The 21,647-nt window shown below is 67.5% G+C and overlaps 10 non-coding genes across 10 annotated transcripts; all 10 read left to right on the forward strand.

Annotated features, from left to right (window-relative positions):
* The first annotated feature begins 330 nt into the window (after positions 1 to 330).
* LOC141412966 (5S ribosomal RNA) lies at positions 331 to 449 on the forward strand. The gene has a single exon (XR_012437808.1). It is a non-coding gene; the product is annotated as a 5S ribosomal RNA (ribosomal RNA).
* Positions 450 to 2,592: 2,143 nt separating this feature from the next.
* On the forward strand, positions 2,593 to 2,711 carry LOC141412118 (5S ribosomal RNA). The gene has a single exon (XR_012436957.1). It is a non-coding gene; the product is annotated as a 5S ribosomal RNA (ribosomal RNA).
* Positions 2,712 to 4,870: 2,159 nt separating this feature from the next.
* On the forward strand, positions 4,871 to 4,989 carry LOC141412119 (5S ribosomal RNA). Its single transcript, XR_012436958.1, has one exon. It is a non-coding gene; the product is annotated as a 5S ribosomal RNA (ribosomal RNA).
* Positions 4,990 to 7,130: 2,141 nt separating this feature from the next.
* LOC141412400 (5S ribosomal RNA) lies at positions 7,131 to 7,249 on the forward strand. The gene has a single exon (XR_012437240.1). It is a non-coding gene; the product is annotated as a 5S ribosomal RNA (ribosomal RNA).
* A 2,147-nt stretch (positions 7,250 to 9,396) lies between these two features.
* On the forward strand, positions 9,397 to 9,515 carry LOC141412401 (5S ribosomal RNA). Its single transcript, XR_012437241.1, has one exon. It is a non-coding gene; the product is annotated as a 5S ribosomal RNA (ribosomal RNA).
* Positions 9,516 to 11,658: 2,143 nt separating this feature from the next.
* Positions 11,659 to 11,777, forward strand: LOC141412120 (5S ribosomal RNA). Its single transcript, XR_012436959.1, has one exon. It is a non-coding gene; the product is annotated as a 5S ribosomal RNA (ribosomal RNA).
* A 2,163-nt stretch (positions 11,778 to 13,940) lies between these two features.
* Positions 13,941 to 14,059, forward strand: LOC141412121 (5S ribosomal RNA). Its single transcript, XR_012436960.1, has one exon. It is a non-coding gene; the product is annotated as a 5S ribosomal RNA (ribosomal RNA).
* A 2,143-nt stretch (positions 14,060 to 16,202) lies between these two features.
* LOC141412791 (5S ribosomal RNA) lies at positions 16,203 to 16,321 on the forward strand. Its single transcript, XR_012437633.1, has one exon. It is a non-coding gene; the product is annotated as a 5S ribosomal RNA (ribosomal RNA).
* A 2,146-nt stretch (positions 16,322 to 18,467) lies between these two features.
* On the forward strand, positions 18,468 to 18,586 carry LOC141412336 (5S ribosomal RNA). The gene has a single exon (XR_012437174.1). It is a non-coding gene; the product is annotated as a 5S ribosomal RNA (ribosomal RNA).
* A 2,147-nt stretch (positions 18,587 to 20,733) lies between these two features.
* LOC141412402 (5S ribosomal RNA) lies at positions 20,734 to 20,852 on the forward strand. Its single transcript, XR_012437242.1, has one exon. It is a non-coding gene; the product is annotated as a 5S ribosomal RNA (ribosomal RNA).
* The last annotated feature ends 795 nt before the right edge of the window (positions 20,853 to 21,647 follow it).

Genomic DNA, 21,647 nt, shown 5'->3' on the forward strand with positions numbered 1-21,647 from the left:
AGGGCGGCTGCTTGCCCTGGCCCGAGCTGTGCGTCCCCCGCCTTGGCCACAGCAGTGGACATTCCCAGAAGAACAAGCGCCCGAGAGCACTGAGAAATTTTCCCCCGAGAAAACTTGACCCTCGTCCTGGCAGCAGGACACCTCGGGAAGAAAGCCACCCAGCGGCCACCTGGGCGAGACCGGCTGCCCGAGCAGGCGCGCGGGGCCTCTGGCCGCTGGCCCCGGGCTGCCAGCCCCCACCCGGACTCCCAGCCGTGCCAGGAGAGCAGCGTGGAGACGCACGCCGGGGCCCTCAGCAAGCTCTTGGGGCTCCCGGAGGCGGCGGCTAGCGTCTACGGCCATACCACCCTGAACGCGCACGATCTCGTCTGATCTCGGAAGCTAAGCAGGGTCGGGCCTGGTTAGTACTTGGACGGGGGACCGCCTGGGAATACCGGGTGCTGTAGGCTTTTGCTCCTCCCTCCCTCGCTGCTCCTTTTGTCTTCGGGGACTTCGCCACCACCCCCCCCACCACCACCACCACCCCCAGCACCACCACCACCACGACCACCACAACGACCCACCGTGACCATGACCCCGACCCCGTCCGGGCCACCCGCCAGAACCACGCACACCGAATCCTCACAGCTACGTCCCCGAATCCTCTCCCCTCCCCACACTCTCCTGGGGCACGCGCCCGTGACACGGGTCACCAGCGAGGTTGGTCCCAGGCCACGTTGGGGACCGCTCCCCAACTGCCCTCCAGGCGGGCGGGGAGGGACGTGCGGAAGCCATGAGAAAGTGGGTCCTGCACCCCAACGGGCCCCACAGCGGGACGTGCCACACCTGGGCTCGCCACAAGGTGGTGCACTGGGTCCAGGGCAAGACGCCAGGGGACAGAGAAGCAGGGAGCCTCAGTTGGGTGCTGCTCCACGTCGCGCTCCGTCGCTCAACCCAAGACAGGGCAGCCAGCGCGCGACCTCTACGTGGGATCCCGCCTCCCACGGCAGAGCCTGCGGTCACAGGGACAGAGGGCGCAGGCCGCCAGAGCTCCGGATGCCAGCGGCAGCTCCCCGTCCCGCTCAAAGGGAGGGAGGGCCCCCGCTGGCGCCCAGTCGCCTGTGCCACCCTCCTAGTCTCAAAGCACTCCTCAGTCAGCTCAAGGACCGGGGCCACCTGGCCTTCGGGGTCACATGGGCTTGGGCACGACGGAAGGGACCGCTTGCCCCCGTGGAACAGACATTCTCCCCGTGGACAACCTCAGGTGCCGGGACCCTCTGCTCCGCCTTGGAAAACCCACCTTCTGCAATGTATGCCCAACGCAATCAGGCCGAGCAGATTGACCCCCTCGGCCCGGCCCCAGTGTGTGATGGGGCTCTGTGCGTGAGGGCTTGCTCTTCCCCACCTACACCAGGCACGGCATCTAACACACACACACACACACACACACCACGCAGAGACACCCAGACCACGCACGCACGCACGGGGACGCACCCTCCTCTCCCCCACCCCACACACTAGCAGCCGAAGGACAAGAGGGTATGGCTGGGGCCTGAGCGGGAACAAGCGAAGCCTTGGTTTGCGGCCCCTCGGCCAACTGCATCAGGATTTTTGTCTGGGCTCGGAGGCCAGAGGATCTCTGCCATTTGCTAGCAGGGCCAGGGATGGCAGGAGGGTGGGTACGGGGCTCAGCCAGGGCCAGTTCTGCTGGCACGATCCTGTAGCACGTGGCCGCGTAGCACGGGGCCGGGTCTGAAGGAGGCCAAGCAGGGGCACAAGACCCAGCAGCGGCACAGGGAAGAGGCCCAGGGCACCCAGGAGCAGACGAGACCCGGGAGTCGTGCGTGCTTGGCGTGGCCGCGGGCCCCGTGACGCCCGAGGACTCGAGTGCTCAGCCCCGTGTAGTGGCCGCGAAGACCTGCCTGGGAGAAACGCCCCGGGAGGTCGGCAGGAACCCGGGATCGGAAGGGATGTGGAGGGGCCCCGGGTCGGAGGAGATGGCTTTGGCTGTGTTTGGTTTTGTTTCTTCTTCCCAAGATCCCGGGTGTGAAAGGGGCCAGAGGTGAAGTCCTGGGCTGGAAAGCCTCACGATTCAGCCCCGCAGCCCCAGGCCCTGAGTGTGGAGGAGGGCGGAGCGGGTCGGCGAAGGGCGCGGCTGCCGTTTTCCTGATGGGCTGGAGGGGCATTGGCGCTTTCCGGACGAAGAGGACCGGAAGGGTCCCCGAGACCTCCACTGGGAGCCACGCACCCATCCAAGGATACGGCTCCAGGAGGCGACGGAGGAGGGCGGCTGCTTGCCCTGGCCCGAGCTGTGCGTCCCCCGCCTTGGCCACAGCAGTGGACATTCCCAGAAGAACAAGCGCCCGAGAGCACTGAGAAATTTTCCCCCGAGAAAACTTGACCCTCGTCCTGGCAGCAGGACACCTCGGGAAGAAAGCCACCCAGCGGCCACCTGGGCGAGACCGGCTGCCCGAGTAGGCGCGCGGGCCTTCTGGCCGCTGGCCCCGGGCTGCCAGCCCCCACCCGGACTCCCAGCCGTGCCAGGAGAGCAGCGTGGAGACGCACGCCGGGGCCCTCGGCAGGCTCTTGGGGCTCCCGGAGGCGGCGGCTAGCGTCTACGGCCATACCACCCTGAACGCGCCCGATCTCGTCTGATCTCGGAAGCTAAGCAGGGTCGGGCCTGGTTAGTACTTGGATGGGAGACCGCCTGGGAATACCGGGTGCTGTAGGCTTTTGCTCCTCCCTCCCTCGCTGCTCCTTTTGTCTTCGGGGACTTCGCCACCACCCCCCCACCACCACCACCACCCCCAGCACCACCACCACCACCACCACCACAACGACCCACCGTGACCACGACCCCGACCCCGTCCGGGCCACCCGCCAGACCCACGCACACCGAATCCTCACAGCTACGTCCCCGAATCCTCTCCCCTCCCCACACTCTCCTGTGGCGCGCGCCCGCGACATGGGTCACCAGCGAGGTTGGTCCCAGGCCACGTTGGGGACCGCTCCCCAACTGCCCTCCAGGCGGGCGGGGAGGGACGTGCGGAAGCCATGAGAAAGTGGGTCCTGCACCCCAGCGGGCCCCACAGCGGGACGCGCCACACCTGGGCTCGCCACAAGGTGGTGCACTGGGTCCAGGGCAAGACGCCAGGGGACAGAGAAGCAGGGAGCCTCAGTCGGGTGCTGCTCCACGTCGCGCTCCGTCGCTCAACCCAAGACAGGGCAGCCAGCGTGCGACCTCTACGTGGGATCCCGCCTCCCACGGCACAGCCTGCGGTCACAGGGACAGAGGGCGCAGGCCGCCAGAGCTCCGGATGCCAGCGGCAGCTCCCCATTCCGCTCAAAGGGAGGGAGGGCCGCCGCTGGCGCCCAGTCGCCTGTGCCACCCTCCGGGTCTCAAAGCACTCCTCAGTCAGCTCAAGGACCGGGGCCACCTGGCCTTCGGGGTCACATGGGCTTGGGCACGACGGAAGGGACCGCTTGCCCCCGTGGAACAGACATTCTCCCCGTGGACAACCTCAGGTGCCGGGACCCTCTGCTCCGCCTTGGAAAACCCACCTTCTGCAATGTATGCCCAACGCAATCAGGCCGAGCAGATTGACCCCCTCGGCCCGGCCCCAGTGTGTGATGGGGCTCTGTGCGTGAGGGCTTGCTCTTCCCCACCTACACCAGGCACGGCATCTAACACACACACACACACACACACACACACACACACACACACACCACGCAGAGACACCCAGACCACGCACGCACGCACGGGGACGCACCCTCCTCTCCCCCACCCCACACACGAGCAGCCGAAGGACAAGAGGGTATGGCTGGGGCCTGAGCGGGAACAAGCGAAGCCTTGGTTTGCGGCCCCTCGGCCAACTGCATCAGGATTTTTGTCTGGGTTCGGAGGCCAGAGGATCTCTGCCATTTGCTAGCAGGGCCAGGGATGGCAGGAGGGTGGGTACGGGGCTCAGCCAGGGCCAGTTCTGCTGGCACGATCCTGTAGCACGTGGCCGCGTAGCACGGGGCCGGGTCTGAAGGAGGCCAAGCAGGGGCACAAGACCCAGCAGCGGCACAGGGAAGAGGCCCAGGGCACCCAGGAGCAGACGAGACCCGGGAGTCGTGCGTGCTTGGCGTGGCCGCGGGCCCCGTGACGCCCGAGGACTCGAGTGCTCAGCCCCGTGTAGTGGCCGCGAAGGCCTGCCTGGGAGAAACGCCCCGGGAGGCCGCAGGAACCTGGGATCGGAAGGGATGTGTAGGGGCCCCGGGTCGGAGGAGATGGCTTTGGCTGTGTTTGGTTTTGTTTCTTCTTCCCAAGATCCCGTGTGTGAAAGGGGCCAGAGGTGAAGTCCTGGGCTGGAAAGCCTCACGATTCAGCCCCGCAGCCCCAGGCCCTGAGTGTGGAGGAGGGCGGAGCGGGTCGGCGAAGGGCGCGGCTGCCGTTTTCCTGATGGGCTGGAGGGGCAGTGGCGCTTTCCGGACGAAGAGGACCGGAAGGGTCCCCGAGACCTCCGCTGGGAGCCACGCACCCACCCAAGGATACGGCTCCAGGAGGCGACGGAGGAGGGCGGCTGCTTGCCCTGGCCCGAGCTGTGCGTCCCCCGCCTTGGCCACAGCAGTGGACATTCCCAGAAGAACAAGCGCCCGAGAGCACTGAGAAATTTTCCCCCGAGAAAACTTGACCCTCGTCCTGGCAGCAGGACACCTCGGGAAGAAAGCCACCCAGCGGCCACCTGGGCGAGACCGGCTGCCCGAGCAGGCGCGCGGGGCCTCTGGCCGCTGGCCCCGGGCTGCCAGCCCCCACCCGGACTCCCAGCCGTGCCAGGAGAGCAGCGTGGAGACGCACGCCGGGGCCCTCGGCAGGCTCTTGGGGCTCCCGGAGGCGGCGGCTAGCGTCTACGGCCATACCACCCTGAACGCGCCCGATCTCGTCTGATCTCGGAAGCTAAGCAGGGTCGGGCCTGGTTAGTACTTGGATGGGAGACCGCCTGGGAATACCGGGTGCTGTAGGCTTTTGCTCCTCCCTCCCTCGCTGCTCCTTTTGTCTTCGGGGACTTCGCCACCACCCCCCCACCACCACCACCACCCCCAGCACCACCACCACCACCACCACAACGACCCACCGTGACCACGACCCCGACCCCGTCCGGGCCACCCGCCAGACCCACGCACACCGAATCCTCACAGCTACGTCCCCGAATCCTCTCCCCTCCCCACACTCTCCTGGGGCGCGCGCCCGCGACACGGGTCACCAGCGAGGTTGGTCCCAGGCCACGTTGGGGACCGCTCCCCAACTGCCCTCCAGGCGGGCGGGGAGGGACGTGCGGAAGCCATGAGAAAGTGGGTCCTGCACCCCAGCGGGCCCCACAGCGGGACAAGCCACACCTGGGCTCGCCACAAGGTGGTGCACTGGGTCCAGGGCAAGACGCCAGGGGACAGAGAAGCAGGGAGCCTCAGTCGGGTGCTGCTCCACGTCGCGCTCCGTCGCTCAACCCAAGACAGGGCAGCCAGCGCGGGACCTCTACGTGGGATCCCGCCTCCCACGGCAGAGCCTGCGGTCACAGGGACAGAGGGCGCAGGCCGCCAGAGCTCCGGATGCCAGCGGCAGCTCCCAGTCCCGCTCAAAGGGAGGGAGGGCCGCCGCTGGCGCCCAGTCGCCTGTGCCACCCTCCGGGTCTCAAAGCACTCCTCAGTCAGCTCAAGGACCGGGGCCACCTGGCCTTCGGGGTCACATGTGCTTGGGCACGACGGAAGGGACCGCTTGCCCCCGTGGAACAGACATTCTCCCCGTGGACAACCTCAGGTGCCGGGACCCTCTGCTCCGCCTTGGAAAACCCACCTTCTGCAATGTATGCCCAACGCAATCAGGCCGAGCAGATTGACCCCCTCGGCCCGGCCCCAGTGTGTGATGGGGCTCTGTGCGTGAGGGCTTGCTCTTCCCCACCTACACCAGGCACGGCATCTAACACACACACACACACACACACACACCACGCAGAGACACCCAGACCACGCACGCATGCACGGGGACGCACCCTCCTCTCCCCCACCCCACACACTAGCAGCCGAAGGACAACAGGGTATGGCTGGGGCCTGAGCGGGAACAAGCGAAGCCTTGGTTTGCGGCCCCTCGGCCAACTGCATCAGGATTTTTGTCTGGGCTCGGAGGCCAGAGGATCTCTGCCATTTGCTAGCAGGGCCAGGGATGGCAGGAGGGTGGGTACGGGGCTCAGCCAGGGCCAGTTCTGCTGGCACGATCCTGTAGCACGTGGCCACGTAGCACGGGGCCGGGTCTGAAGGAGGGCAAGCAGGGGCACAAGACCCAGCAGCGGCACAGGGAAGAGGCCCAGGGCACCCAGGAGCAGACGAGACCCGGGAGTCGTGCGTGCTTGGCGTGGCCGCGGGCCCCGTGACGCCCGAGGACTCGAGTGCTCAGCCCCGTGTAGTGGCCGCGAAGGCCTGCCTGGGAGAAACGCCCCGGGAGGCCGGCAGGAACCCGGGATCGGAAGGGATGTGGAGGGGCCCCGGGTCGGAGGAGATGGCTTTGGCTGTGTTTGGTTTTGTTTCTTCTTCCCAAGATCCCGGGTGTGAAAGGGGCCAGAGGTGAAGTCCTGGGCTGGAAAGCCTCACGATTCAGCCCCGCAGCCCCAGGCCCTGAGTGTGGAGGAGGGCGGAGCGGGTCGGCGAAGGGCGCGGCTGCCGTTTTCCTGATGGGCTGGAGGGGCAGTGGCGCTTTCCGGACGAAGAGGGCCGGAAGGGTCCCCGAGACCTCCGCTGGGAGCCACGCACCCTCCCAAGGATACGGCTCCAGGAGGCGACGGAGGAGGGCGGCTGCTTGCCCTGGCCCGAGCTGTGCGTCCCCCGCCTTGGCCACAGCAGTGGACATTCCCAGAAGAACAAGCGCCCGAGAGCACTGAAAAATTTTCCCCCGAGAAAACTTGACCCTCGTCCTGGCAGCAGGACACCTCGGGAAGAAAGCCACCCAGCGGCCACCTGGGCGAGACCGGCTGCCTGAGCAGGCGCGCGGGGCCTCTGGCCGCTGGCCCCGGGCTGCCAGCCCCCACCCGGACTCCCAGCCGTGCCAGGAGAGCAGCGTGGAGACGCACGCCGGGGCCCTCGGCAGGCTCTTGGGGCTCCCGGAGGCGGCGGCTAGCGTCTACGGCCATACCACCCTGAACGCGCCCGATCTCGTCTGATCTCGGAAGCTAAGCAGGGTCGGGCCTGGTTAGTACTTGGATGGGGGACCGCCTGGGAATACCGGGTGCTGTAGGCTTTTGCTCCTCCCTCCCTCGCTGCTCCTTTTGTCTTCGGGGACTTCGCCACCACCCCCCCCACCACCACCACCACCCCCAGCACCACCACCACCACCACCACCACAACGACCCACCGTGACCATGACCCCGACCCCGTCCGGGCCACCCGCCAGAACCACGCACACCGAATCCTCACAGCTACGTCCCCGAATCCTCTCCCCTCCCCACACTCTCCTGGGGCGCGCGCCCGTGACACGGGTCACCAGCGAGGTTGGTCCCAGGCCACGTTGGGGACCGCTCCCCAACTGCCCTCCAGGCGGGCGGGGAGGGACGTGCGGAAGCCATGAGAAAGTGGGTCCTGCACCCCAACGGGCCCCACAGCGGGACGCGCCACACCTGGGCTCGCCACAAGGTGGTGCACTGGGTCCAGGGCAAGACGCCAGGGGACAGAGAAGCAGGGAGCCTCAGTCGGGTGCTGCTCCACGTCGCGCTCCGTCGCTCAACCCAAGACAGGGCAGCCAGCGCGGGACCTCTACGTGGGATCCCGCCTCCCACGGCAGAGCCTGCGGTCACAGGGACAGAGGGCGCAGGCCGCCAGAGCTCCGGATGCCAGCGGCAGCTCCCAGTCCCGCTCAAAGGGAGGGAGGGCCGCCGCTGGCGCCCAGTCGCCTGTGCCACCCTCCGGGTCTCAAAGCACTCCTCAGTCAGCTCAAGGACCGGGGCCACCTGGCCTTCGGGGTCACATGGGCTTGGGCACGACGGAAGGGACCGCTTGCCCCCGTGGAACAGACATTCTCCCCGTGGACAACCTCAGGTGCCGGGACCCTCTGCTCCGCCTTGGAAAACCCACCTTCTGCAATGTATGCCCAACGCAATCAGGCCGAGCAGATTGACCCCCTCGGCCCGGCCCCAGTGTGTGATGGGGCTCTGTGCGTGAGGGCTTGCTCTTCCCCACCTACACCAGGCACGGCATCTAACACACACACACACACACACACACACACCACGCAGAGACACCCAGACCACGCACGCACGCACGGGGACGCACCCTCCTCTCCCCCACCCCACACACGAGCAGCCGAAGGACAAGAGGGTATGGCTGGGGCCTGAGCGGGAACAAGCGAAGCCTTGGTTTGCGGCCCCTCGGCCAACTGCATCAGGATTTTTGTCTGGGCTCGGAGGCCAGAGGATCTCTGCCATTTGCTAGCAGGGCCAGGGATGGCAGGAGGGTGGGTACGGGGCTCAGCCAGGGCCAGTTCTGCTGGCACGATCCTGTAGCACGTGGCCGCGTAGCACGGGGTCGGGTCTGAAGGAGGCCAAGCAGGGGCACAAGACCCAGCAGCGGCACAGGGAAGAGGCCCAGGGCACCCAGGAGCAGACGAGACCCGGGAGTCGTGCGTGCTTGGCGTGGCCGCGGGCCCCGTGACGCCCGAGGACTCGAGTGCTCAGCCCCGTGTAGTGGCCGCGAAGGCCTGCCTGGGAGAAACGCCCCGGGAGGCCGGCAGGAACCCGGGATCGGAAGGGATGTGGAGGGGCCCCGGGTCGGAGGAGATGGCTTTGGCTGTGTTTGGTTTTGTTTCTTCTTCCCAAGATCCCGGGTGTGAAAGGGGCCAGAGGTGAAGTCCTGGGCTGGAAAGCCTCACGATTCAGCCCCGCAGCCCCAGGCCCTGAGTGTGGAGGAGGGCGGAGCGGGTCGGCGAAGGGCGCGGCTGCCGTTTTCCTGATGGGCTGGAGGGGCAGTGGCGCTTTCCGGACGAAGAGGACCGGAAGGGTCCCCGAGACCTCCGCTGGGAGCCACGCACCCACCCAAGGATACGGCTCCAGGAGGCGACGGAGGAGGGCGGCTGCTTGCCCTGGCCCGAGCTGTGCGTCCCCCGCCTTGGCCACAGCAGTGGACATTCCCAGAAGAACAAGCGCCCGAGAGCACTGAGAAATTTTCCCCCGAGAAAACTTGACCCTCGTCCTGGCAGCAGGACACCTCGGGAAGAAAGCCACCCAGCGGCCACCTGGGCGAGACCGGCTGCCCGAGCAGGCGCGCGGGGCCTCTGGCCGCTGGCCCCGGGCTGCCAGCCCCCACCCGGACTCCCAGCCGTGCCAGGAGAGCAGCGTGGAGACGCACGCCGGGGCCCTCGGCAGGCTCTTGGGGCTCCCGGAGGCGGCGGCTAGCGTCTACGGCCATACCACCCTGAACGCGCCCGATCTCGTCTGATCTCGGAAGCTAAGCAGGGTCGGGCCTGGTTAGTACTTGGATGGGGGACCGCCTGGGAATACCGGGTGCTGTAGGCTTTTGCTCCTCCCTCCCTCGCTGCTCCTTTTGTCTTCGGGGACTTCGCCACCACCCCCCCCACCACCACCACCACCCCCAGCACCACCACCACCACCACCACCACAACGACCCACCGTGACCATGACCCCGACCCCGTCCGGGCCACCCGCCAGAACCACGCACACCGAATCCTCACAGCTACGTCCCCGAATCCTCTCCCCTCCCCACACTCTCCTGGGGCGCGCGCCCGTGACACGGGTCACCAGCGAGGTTGGTCCCAGGCCACGTTGGGGACCGCTCCCCAACTGCCCTCCAGGCGGGCGGGGAGGGACGTGCGGAAGCCATGAGAAAGTGGGTCCTGCACCCCAACGGGCCCCACAGCGGGACGTGCCACACCTGGGCTCGCCACAAGGTGGTGCACTGGGTCCAGGGCAAGACGCCAGGGGACAGAGAAGCAGGGAGCCTCAGTCGGGTGCTGCTCCACGTCGCGCTCCGTCGCTCAACCCAAGACAGGGCAGCCAGCGCGCGACCTCTACGTGGGATCCCGCCTCCCACGGCAGAGCCTGCGGTCACAGGGACAGAGGGCGCAGGCCGCCAGAGCTCCGGATGCCAGCGGCAGCTCCCCGTCCCGCTCAAAGGGAGGGAGGGCCCCCGCTGGCGCCCAGTCGCCTGTGCCACCCTCCTGGTCTCAAAGCACTCCTCAGTCAGCTCAAGGACCGGGGCCACCTGGCCTTCGGGGTCACATGGGCTTGGGCACGACGGAAGGGACCGCTTGCCCCCGTGGAACAGACATTCTCCCCGTGGACAACCTCAGGTGCCGGGACCCTCTGCTCCGCCTTGGAAAACCCACCTTCTGCAATGTATGCCCAACGCAATCAGGCCGAGCAGATTGACCCCCTCGGCCCGGCCCCAGTGTGTGATGGGGCTCTGTGCGTGAGGGCTTGCTCTTCCCCACCTACACCAGGCACGGCATCTAACACACACACACACACACACACACCACGCAGAGACACCCAGACCACGCACGCACGCACGGGGACGCACCCTCCTCTCCCCCACCCCACACACTAGCAGCCGAAGGACAAGAGGGTATGGCTGGGGCCTGAGCGGGAACAAGCGAAGCCTTGGTTTGCGGCCCCTCGGCCAACTGCATCAGGATTTTTGTCTGGGCTCGGAGGCCAGAGGATCTCTGCTATTTGCTAGCAGGGCCAGGGATGGCAGGAGGGTGGGTACGGGGCTCAGCCAGGGCCAGTTCTGCTGGCACGATCCTGTAGCACGTGGCCGCGTAGCACGGGGCCGGGTCTGAAGGAGGCCAAGCAGGGGCACAAGACCCAGCAGCGGCACAGGGAAGAGGCCCAGGGCACCCAGGAGCAGACGAGACCCGGGAGTCGTGCGTGCTTGGCGTGGCCGCGGGCCCCGTGACGCCCGAGGACTCGAGTGCTCAGCCCCGTGTAGTGGCCGCGAAGACCTGCCTGGGAGAAACGCCCCGGGAGGCCGGCAGGAACCCGGGATCGGAAGGGATGTGGAGGGGCCCCGGGTCGGAGGAGATGGCTTTGGCTGTGTTTGGTTTTGTTTCTTCTTCCCAAGATCCCGGGTGTGAAAGGGGCCAGAGGTGAAGTCCTGGGCTGGAAAGCCTCACGATTCAGCCCCGCAGCCCCAGGCCCTGAGTGTGGAGGAGGGCGGAGCGGGTCGGCGAAGGGCGCGGCTGCCGTTTTCCTGATGGGCTGGAGGGGCATTGGCACTTTCCGGACGAAGAGGACCGGAAGGGTCCCCGAGACCTCCGCTGGGAGCCACGCACCCATCCAAGGATACGGCTCCAGGAGGCGACGGAGGAGGGCGGCTGCTTGCCCTGGCCTGAGCTGTGCGTCCCCCGCCTTGGCCACAGCAGTGGACATTCCCAGAAGAACAAGCGCCCGAGAGCACTGAGAAATTTTCCCCCGAGAAAACTTGACCCTCGTCCTGGCAGCAGGACACCTCGGGAAGAAAGCCACCCAGCGGCCACCTGGGCAAGACCGGCTGCCCGAGTAGGCGCGCGGGCCTCCTGGCCGCTGGCCCCGGGCTGCCAGCCCCCACCCGGACTCCCAGCCGTGCCAGGAGAGCAGCGTGGAGACGCACGCCGGGGCCCTCGGCAGGCTCTTGGGGCTCCCGGAGGCGGCGGCTAGCGTCTACGGCCATACCACCCTGAACGCGCCCGATCTCGTCTGATCTCGGAAGCTAAGCAGGGTCGGGCCTGGTTAGTACTTGGATGGGAGACCGCCTGGGAATACCGGGTGCTGTAGGCTTTTGCTCCTCCCTCCCTCGCTGCTCCTTTTGTCTTCGGGGACTTCGCCACCCCCCCCCCACCACCACCACCACCCCCAGCACCACCACCACCACCACCACCACAACGACCCACCGTGACCACGACCCCGACCCCGTCCGGGCCACCCGCCAGACCCACGCACACCGAATCCTCACAGCTACGTCCCCGAATCCTCTCCCCTCCCCACACTCTCCTGTGGCGCGCGCCCGCGACACGGGTCACCAGCGAGGTTGGTCCCAGGCCACGTTGGGGACCGCTCCCCAACTGCCCTCCAGGCGGGCGGGGAGGGACGTGCGGAAGCCATGAGAAAGTGGGTCCTGCACCCCAGCGGGCCCCACAGCGGGACGCGCCACACCTGGGCTCGCCACAAGGTGGTGCACTGGGTCCAGGGCAAGACGCCAGGGGACAGAGAAGCAGGGAGCCTCAGTCGGGTGCTGCTCCACGTCGCGCTCCGTCGCTCAACCCAAGACAGGGCAGCCAGCGCGCGACCTCTACGTGGGATCCCGCCTCCCACGGCAGAGCCTGCGGTCACAGGGACAGAGGGCGCAGGCCGCCAGAGCTCCGGATGCCAGCGGCAGCTCCCCGTCCCGCTCAAAGGGAGGGAGGGCCGCCGCTGGCGCCCAGTCGCCTGTGCCACCCTCCGGGTCTCAAAGCACTCCTCAGTCAGCTCAAGGACCGGGGCCACCTGGCCTTCGGGGTCACATGGGCTTGGGCACGACGGAAGGGACCGCTTGCCCCCGTGGAACAGACATTCTCCCCGTGGACAACCTCAGGTGCCGGGACCCTCTGCTCCGCCTTGGAAAACCCACCTTCTGCAATGTATGCCCAACGCAATCAGGCCGAGCAGATTGACCCCCTCGGCCCGGCCCCAGTGTGTGATGGGGCTCTGTGCGTGAGGGCTTGCTCTTCCCCACCTACACCAGGCACGGCATCTAACACACACACACACACACACACACACACACACACACACACACACACCACGCAGAGACACCCAGACCACGCACGCACGCACGGGGACGCACCCTCCTCTCCCCCACCCCACACACGAGCAGCCGAAGGACAAGAGGGTATGGCTGGGGCCTGAGCGGGAACAAGCGAAGCCTTGGTTTGCGGCCCCTCGGCCAACTGCATCAGGATTTTTGTCTGGGTTCGGAGGCCAGAGGATCTCTGCCATTTGCTAGCAGGGCCAGGGATGGCAGGAGGGTGGGTACGGGGCTCAGCCAGGGCCAGTTCTGCTGGCACGATCCTGTAGCACGTGGCCGCGTAGCACGGGGCCGGGTCTGAAGGAGGCCAAGCAGGGGCACAAGACCCAGCAGCGGCACAGGGAAGAGGCCCAGGGCACCCAGGAGCAGACGAGACCCGGGAGTCGTGCGTGCTTGGCGTGGCCACGGGCCCCGTGACGCCCGAGGACTCGAGTGCTCAGCCCCGTGTAGTGGCCGCGAAGGCCTGCCTGGGAGAAACGCCCCGGGAGGCCGCAGGAACCTGGGATCGGAAGGGATGTGGAGGGGCCCCGGGTCGGAGGAGATGGCTTTGGCTGTGTTTGGTTTTGTTTCTTCTTCCCAAGATCCCGTGTGTGAAAGGGGCCAGAGGTGAAGTCCTGGGCTGGAAAGCCTCACGATTCAGCCCCGCAGCCCCAGGCCCTGAGTGTGGAGGAGGGCGGAGCGGGTCGGCGAAGGGCGCGGCTGCCGTTTTCCTGATGGGCTGGAGGGGCAGTGGCGCTTTCCGGACGAAGAGGACCGGAAGGGTCCCCGAGACCTCCGCTGGGAGCCACGCACCCACCCAAGGATACGGCTCCAGGAGGCGACGGAGGAGGGCGGCTGCTTGCCCTGGCCCGAGCTGTGCGTCCCCCGCCTTGGCCACAGCAGTGGACATTCCCAGAAGAACAAGCGCCCGAGAGCACTGAGAAATTTTCCCCCGAGAAAACTTGACCCTCGTCCTGGCAGCAGGACACCTCGGGAAGAAAGCCACCCAGCGGCCACCTGGGCGAGACCGGCTGCCCGAGCAGGCGCGCGGGGCCTCTGGCCGCTGGCCCCGGGCTGCCAGCCCCCACCCGGACTCCCAGCCGTGCCAGGAGAGCAGCGTGGAGACGCACGCCGGGGCCCTCGGCAGGCTCTTGGGGCTCCCGGAGGCGGCGGCTAGCGTCTACGGCCATACCACCCTGAACGCGCCCGATCTCGTCTGATCTCGGAAGCTAAGCAGGGTCGGGCCTGGTTAGTACTTGGATGGGAGACCGCCTGGGAATACCGGGTGCTGTAGGCTTTTGCTCCTCCCTCCCTCGCTGCTCCTTTTGTCTTCGGGGACTTCGCCACCACCCCCCCACCACCACCACCACCCCCAGCACCACCACCACCACCACCACAACGACCCACCGTGACCACGACCCCGAACCCGTCCGGGCCACCTGCCAGACCCACGCACACCGAATCCTCACAGCTACGTCCCCGAATCCTCTCCCCTCCCCACACTCTCCTGGGGCGCGCGCCCGCGACACGGGTCACCAGCGAGGTTGGTCCCAGGCCACGTTGGGGACCGCTCCCCAACTGCCCTCCAGGCGGGCGGGGAGGGACGTGCGGAAGCCATGAGAAAGTGGGTCCTGCACCCCAGCGGGCCCCACAGCGGGACGCACCACACCTGGGCTCGCCACAAGGTGGTGCACTGGGTCCAGGGCAAGACGCCAGGGGACAGAGAAGCAGGGAGCCTCAGTCGGGTGCTGCTCCACGTCGCGCTCCGTCGCTCAACCCAAGACAGGGCAGCCAGCGCGCGACCTCTACGTGGGATCCCGCCTCCCACGGCAGAGCCTGCGGTCACAGGGACAGAGGGCGCAGGCCGCCAGAGCTCCGGATGCCAGCGGCAGCTCCCCGTCCCGCTCAAAGGGAGGGAGGGCCGCCGCTGGCGCCCAGTCGCCTGTGCCACCCTCCGGGTCTCAAAGCACTCCTCAGTCAGCTCAAGGACCGGGGACACCTGGCCTTCGGGGTCACATGGGCTTGGGCACGACGGAAGGGACCGCTTGCCCCCGTGGAACAGACATTCTCCCCGTGGACAACCTCAGGTGCCGGGACCCTCTGCTCCGCCTTGGAAAACCCACCTTCTGCAATGTATGCCCAACGCAATCAGGCCGAGCAGATTGACCCCCTCGGCCCGGCCCCAGTGTGTGATGGGGCTCTGTGCGTGAGGGCTTGCTCTTCCCCACCTACACCAGGCACGGCATCTAACACACACACACACACACACACACACACCACGCAGAGACACCCAGACCACGCACGCACGCACGGGGACGCACCCTCCTCTCCCCCACCCCACACACGAGCAGCCGAAGGACAAGAGGGTATGGCTGGGGCCTGAGCGGGAACAAGCGAAGCCTTGGTTTGCGGCCCCTCGGCCAACTGCATCAGGATTTTTGTCTGGGCTCGGAGGCCAGAGGATCTCTGCCATTTGCTAGCAGGGCCAGGGATGGCAGGAGGGTGGGTACGGGGCTCAGCCAGGGCCAGTTTTGCTGGCACGATCCTGTAGCACGTGGCCGCGTAGCACGGGGTCGGGTCTGAAGGAGGCCAAGCAGGGGCACAAGACCCAGCAGCGGCACAGGGTAGAGGCCCAGGGCACCCAGGAGCAGACGAGACCCGGGAGTCGTGCGTGCTTGGCGTGGCCGCGGGCCCCGTGACGCCCGAGGACTCGAGTGCTCAGCCCCGTGTAGTGGCCGCGAAGGCCTGCCTGGGAGAAACGCCCCGGGAGGCCGGCAGGAACCCGGGATCGGAAGGGATGTGGAGGGGCCCCGGGTCGGAGGAGATGGCTTTGGCTGTGTTTGGTTTTGTTTCTTCTTCCCAAGATCCCGGGTGTGAAAGGGGCCAGAGGTGAAGTCCTGGGCTGGAAAGCCTCACGATTCAGCCCCGCAGCCACAGGCCCTGAGTGTGGAGGAGGGCGGAGCGGGTCGGCGAAGGGCGCGGCTGCCGTTTTCCTGATGGGCTGGAGGGGCAGTGGCGCTTTCCGGACGAAGAGGGCCGGAAGGGTCCCCGAGACCTCCGCTGGGAGCCACGCACCCTCCCAAGGATACGGCTCCAGGAGGCGACGGAGGAGGGCGGCTGCTTGCCCTGGCCCGAGCTGTGCGTCCCCCGCCTTGGCCACAGCAGTGGACATTCCCAGAAGAACAAGCGCCCGAGAGCACTGAGAAATTTTCCCCCGAGAAAACTTGACCCTCGTCCTGGCAGCAGGACACCTCGGGAAGAAAGCCACCCAGCGGCCACCTGGGCGAGACCGTCTGCCCGAGCAGGCGCGCGGGGCCTCTGGCCGCTGGCCCCGGGCTGCCAGCCCCCACCCGGACTCCCAGCCTTGCCAAGAGAGCAGCGTGGAGATGCACGCCGGGGCCCTCGGCAGGCTCTTGGGGCTCCCGGAGGCGGCGGCTAGCGTCTACGGCCATACCACCCTGAACGCGCCCGATCTCGTCTGATCTCGGAAGCTAAGCAGGGTCGGGCGTGGTTAGTACTTGGATGGGGGACCGCCTGGGAATACCGGGTGCTGTAGGCTTTTGCTCCTCCCTCCCTCGCTGCTCCTTTTGTCTTCGGGGACTTCGCCACCACCCCCCCACCACCACCACCACCCCCAGCACCACCACCACCACCACCACCACAACGACCCACCGTGACCACGACCCCGACCCCGTCCGGGCCACCCGCCAGACCCACGCACACCGAATCCTCACAGCTACGTCCCCGAAGCCTCTCCCCTCCCCACACTCTCCTGGGGCGCGCGCCCGCGACACGGGTCACCAGCGAGGTTGGTCCCAGGCCACGTTGGGGACCGCTCCCCAACTGCCCTCCAGGCGGGCGGGGAGGGACGTGCGGAAGCCATGAGAAAGTGGGTCCTGCACCCCAGCGGGCCCCACAGCGGGACGCGCCACACCTGGGCTCGCCACAAGGTGGTGCACTGGGTCCAGGGCAAGACGCCAGGGGACAGAGAAGCAGGGAGCCTCAGTCGGGTGCTGCTCCACGTCGCGCTCCGTCGCTCAACCCAAGACAGGGCAGCCAGCGCGGGACCTCTACGTGGGATCCCGCCTCCCACGGCAGAGCCTGCGGTCACAGGGACAGAGGGCGCAGGCCGCCAGAGCTCCGGATGCCAGCGGCAGCTCCCAGTCCCGCTCAAAGGGAGGGAGGGCCGCCGCTGGCGCCCAGTCGCCTGTGCCACCCTCCGGGTCTCAAAGCACTCCTCAGTCAGCTCAAGGACCGGGGCCACCTGGCCTTCGGGGTCACATGGGCTTGGGCACGACGGAAGGGACCGCTTGCCCCCGTGGAACAGACATTCTCCCCGTGGACAACCTCAGGTGCCGGGACCCTCTGCTCCGCCTTGGAAAACCCACCTTCTGCAATGTATGCCCAACGCAATCAGGCCGAGCAGATTGACCCCCTCGGCCCGGCCCCAGTGTGTGATGGGGCTCTGTGCGTGAGGGCTTGCTCTTCCCCACCTACACCAGGCACGGCATCTAACACACACACACACACACACACACACACCACGCAGAGACACCCAGACCACGCACGCACGCACGGGGACGCACCCTCCTCTCCCCCACCCCACACACGAGCAGCCGAAGGACAAGAGGGTATGGCTGGGGCCTGAGCGGGAACAAGCGAAGCCTTGGTTTGCGGCCCCTCGGCCAACTGCATCAGGATTTTTGTCTGGGCTCGGAGGCCAGAGGATCTCTGCCATTTGCTAGCAGGGCCAGGGATGGCAGGAGGGTGGGTACGGGGCTCAGCCAGGGCCAGTTCTGCTGGCACGATCCTGTAGCACGTGGCCGCGTAGCACGGGGTCGGGTCTGAAGGAGGCCAAGCAGGGGCACAAGACCCAGCAGCGGCACAGGGAAGAGGCCCAGGGCACCCAGGAGCAGACGAGACCCGGGAGTCGTGCGTGCTTGGCGTGGCCGCGGGCCCCGTGACGCCCGAGGACTCGAGTGCTCAGCCCCGTGTAGTGGCCGCGAAGGCCTGCCTGGGAGAAACGCCCCGGGAGGCCGGCAGGAACCCGGGATCGGAAGGGATGTGGAGGGGCCCCGGGTCGGAGGAGATGGCTTTGGCTGTGTTTGGTTTTGTTTCTTCTTCCCAAGATCCCGGGTGTGAAAGGGGCCAGAGGTGAAGTCCTGGGCTGGAAAGCCTCACGATTCAGCCCCGCAGCCCCAGGCCCTGAGTGTGGAGGAGGGCGGAGCGGGTCGGCGAAGGGCGCGGCTGCCGTTTTCCTGATGGGCTGGAGGGGCAGTGGCGCTTTCCGGACGAAGAGGACCGGAAGGGTCCCCGAGACCTCCGCTGGGAGCCACGCACCCACCCAAGGATACGGCTCCAGGAGGCGACGGAGGAGGGCGGCTGCTTGCCCTGGCCCGAGCTGTGCGTCCCCCGCCTTGGCCACAGCAGTGGACATTCCCAGAAGAACAAGCGCCCGAGAGCACTGAAAAATTTTCCCCCGAGAAAACTTGACCCTCGTCCTGGCAGCAGGACACCTCGGGAAGAAAGCCACCCAGCGGCCACCTGGGCGAGACCGGCTGCCTGAGCAGGCGCGCGGGGCCTCTGGCCGCTGGCCCCGGGCTGCCAGCCCCCACCCGGACTCCCAGCCGTGCCAGGAGAGCAGCGTGGAGACGCACGCCGGGGCCCTCGGCAGGCTCTTGGGGCTCCCGGAGGCGGCGGCTAGCGTCTACGGCCATACCACCCTGAACGCGCCCGATCTCGTCTGATCTCGGAAGCTAAGCAGGGTCGGGCCTGGTTAGTACTTGGATGGGGGACCACCTGGGAATACCGGGTGCTGTAGGCTTTTGCTCCTCCCTCCCTCGCTGCTCCTTTTGTCTTCGGGGACTTCGCCACCACCCCCCCCACCACCACCACCACCCCCAGCACCACCACCACCACCACCACCACAACGACCCACCGTGACCATGACCCCGACCCCGTCCGGGCCACCCGCCAGAACCACGCACACCGAATCCTCACAGCTACGTCCCCGAATCCTCTCCCCTCCCCACACTCTCCTGGGGCGCGCGCCCGTGACACGGGTCACCAGCGAGGTTGGTCCCAGGCCACGTTGGGGACCGCTCCCCAACTGCCCTCCAGGCGGGCGGGGAGGGACGTGCGGAAGCCATGAGAAAGTGGGTCCTGCACCCCAACGGGCCCCACAGCGGGACGCGCCACACCTGGGCTCGCCACAAGGTGGTGCACTGGGTCCAGGGCAAGACGCCAGGGGACAGAGAAGCAGGGAGCCTCAGTCGGGTGCTGCTCCACGTCGCGCTCCGTCGCTCAACCCAAGACAGGGCAGCCAGCGCGGGACCTCTACGTGGGATCCCGCCTCCCACGGCAGAGCCTGCGGTCACAGGGACAGAGGGCGCAGGCCGCCAGAGCTCCGGATGCCAGCGGCAGCTCCCAGTCCCGCTCAAAGGGAGGGAGGGCCGCCGCTGGCGCCCAGTCGCCTGTGCCACCCTCCGGGTCTCAAAGCACTCCTCAGTCAGCTCAAGGACCGGGGCCACCTGGCCTTCGGGGTCACATGGGCTTGGGCACGACGGAAGGGACCGCTTGCCCCCGTGGAACAGACATTCTCCCCGTGGACAACCTCAGGTGCCGGGACCCTCTGCTCCGCCTTGGAAAACCCACCTTCTGCAATGTATGCCCAACGCAATCAGGCCGAGCAGATTGACCCCCTCGGCCCGGCCCCAGTGTGTGATGGGGCTCTGTGCGTGAGGGCTTGCTCTTCCCCACCTACACCAGGCACGGCATCTAACACACTCACACACACACACACACACACCACGCAGAGACACCCAGACCACGCACGCACGCACGGGGACGCACCCTCCTCTCCCCCACCCCACACACGAGCAGCCGAAGGACAAGAGGGTATGGCTGGGGCCTGAGCGGGAACAAGCGAAGCCTTGGTTTGCGGCCCCTCGGCCAACTGCATCAGGATTTTTGTCTGGGCTCGGAGGCCAGAGGATCTCTGCCATTTGCTAGCAGGGCCAGGGATGGCAGGAGGGTGGGTACGGGGCTCAGCCAGGGCCAGTTCTGCTGGCACGATCCTGTAGCACGTGGCCGCGTAGCACGGGGTCGGGTCTGAAGGAGGCCAAGCAGGGGCACAAGACCCAGCAGCGGCACAGGGAAGAGGCCCAGGGCACCCAGGAGCAGACGAGACCCGGGAGTCGTGCGTGCTTGGCGTGGCCGCGGGCCCCGTGACGCCCGAGGACTCGAGTGCTCAGCCCCGTGTAGTGGCCGCGAAGGCCTGCCTGGGAGAAACGCCCCGGGAGGCCGGCAGGAACCCGGGATCGGAAGGGATGTGGAGGGGCCCCGGGTCGGAGGAGATGGCTTTGGCTGTGTTTGGTTTTGTTTCTTCTTCCCAAGATCCCGGGTGTGAAAGGGGCCAGAGGTGAAGTCCTGGGCTGGAAAGCCTCACGATTCAGCCCCGCAGCCCCAGGCCCTGAGTGTGGAGGAGGGCGGAGCGGGTCGGCGAAGGGCGCGGCTGCCGTTTTCCTGATGGGCTGGAGGGGCAGTGGCGCTTTCCGGACGAAGAGGACCGGAAGGGTCCCCGAGACCTCCGCTGGGAGCCACGCACCCACCCAAGGATACGGCTCCAGGAGGCGACGGAGGAGGGCGGCTGCTTGCCCTGGCCCGAGCTGTGCGTCCCCCGCCTTGGCCACAGCAGTGGACATTCCCAGAAGAACAAGCGCCCGAGAGCACTGAAAAATTTTCCCCCGAGAAAACTTGACCCTCGTCCTGGCAGCAGGACACCTCGGGAAGAAAGCCACCCAGCGGCCACCTGGGCGAGACCGGCTGCCTGAGCAGGCGCGCGGGGCCTCTGGCCGCTGGCCCCGGGCTGCCAGCCCCCACCCGGACTCCCAGCCGTGCCAGGAGAGCAGCGTGGAGACGCACGCCGGGGCCCTCGGCAGGCTCTTGGGGCTCCCGGAGGCGGCGGCTAGCGTCTACGGCCATACCACCCTGAACGCGCCCGATCTCGTCTGATCTCGGAAGCTAAGCAGGGTCGGGCCTGGTTAGTACTTGGATGGGGGACCGCCTGGGAATACCGGGTGCTGTAGGCTTTTGCTCCTCCCTCCCTCGCTGCTCCTTTTGTCTTCGGGGACTTCGCCACCACCCCCCCCACCACCACCACCACCCCCAGCACCACCACCACCACCACCACCACAACGACCCACCGTGACCATGACCCCGACCCCGTCCGGGCCACCCGCCAGAACCACGCACACCGAATCCTCACAGCTACGTCCCCGAATCCTCTCCCCTCCCCACACTCTCCTGGGGCGCGCGCCCGTGACACGGGTCACCAGCGAGGTTGGTCCCAGGCCACGTTGGGGACCGCTCCCCAACTGCCCTCCAGGCGGGCGGGGAGGGACGTGCGGAAGCCATGAGAAAGTGGGTCCTGCACCCCAACGGGCCCCACAGCGGGACGTGCCACACCTGGGCTCGCCACAAGGTGGTGCACTGGGTCCAGGGCAAGACGCCAGGGGACAGAGAAGCAGGGAGCCTCAGTCGGGTGCTGCTCCACGTCGCGCTCCGTCGCTCAACCCAAGACAGGGCAGCCAGCGCGCGACCTCTACGTGGGATCCCGCCTCCCACGGCAGAGCCTGCGGTCACAGGGACAGAGGGCGCAGGCCGCCAGAGCTCCGGATGCCAGCGGCAGCTCCCCGTCCCGCTCAAAGGGAGGGAGGGCCCCCGCTGGCGCCCAGTCGCCTGTGCCACCCTCCTGGTCTCAAAGCACTCCTCAGTCAGCTCAAGGACCGGGGCCACCTGGCCTTCGGGGTCACATGGGCTTGGGCACGACGGAAGGGACCGCTTGCCCCCGTGGAACAGACATTCTCCCCGTGGACAACCTCAGG

The sequence above is a fragment of the Castor canadensis genome, chromosome 10 (assembly GCF_047511655.1).
Source record: "Castor canadensis chromosome 10, mCasCan1.hap1v2, whole genome shotgun sequence".
NCBI classification, from domain to species: domain Eukaryota; kingdom Metazoa; phylum Chordata; class Mammalia; order Rodentia; family Castoridae; genus Castor; species Castor canadensis.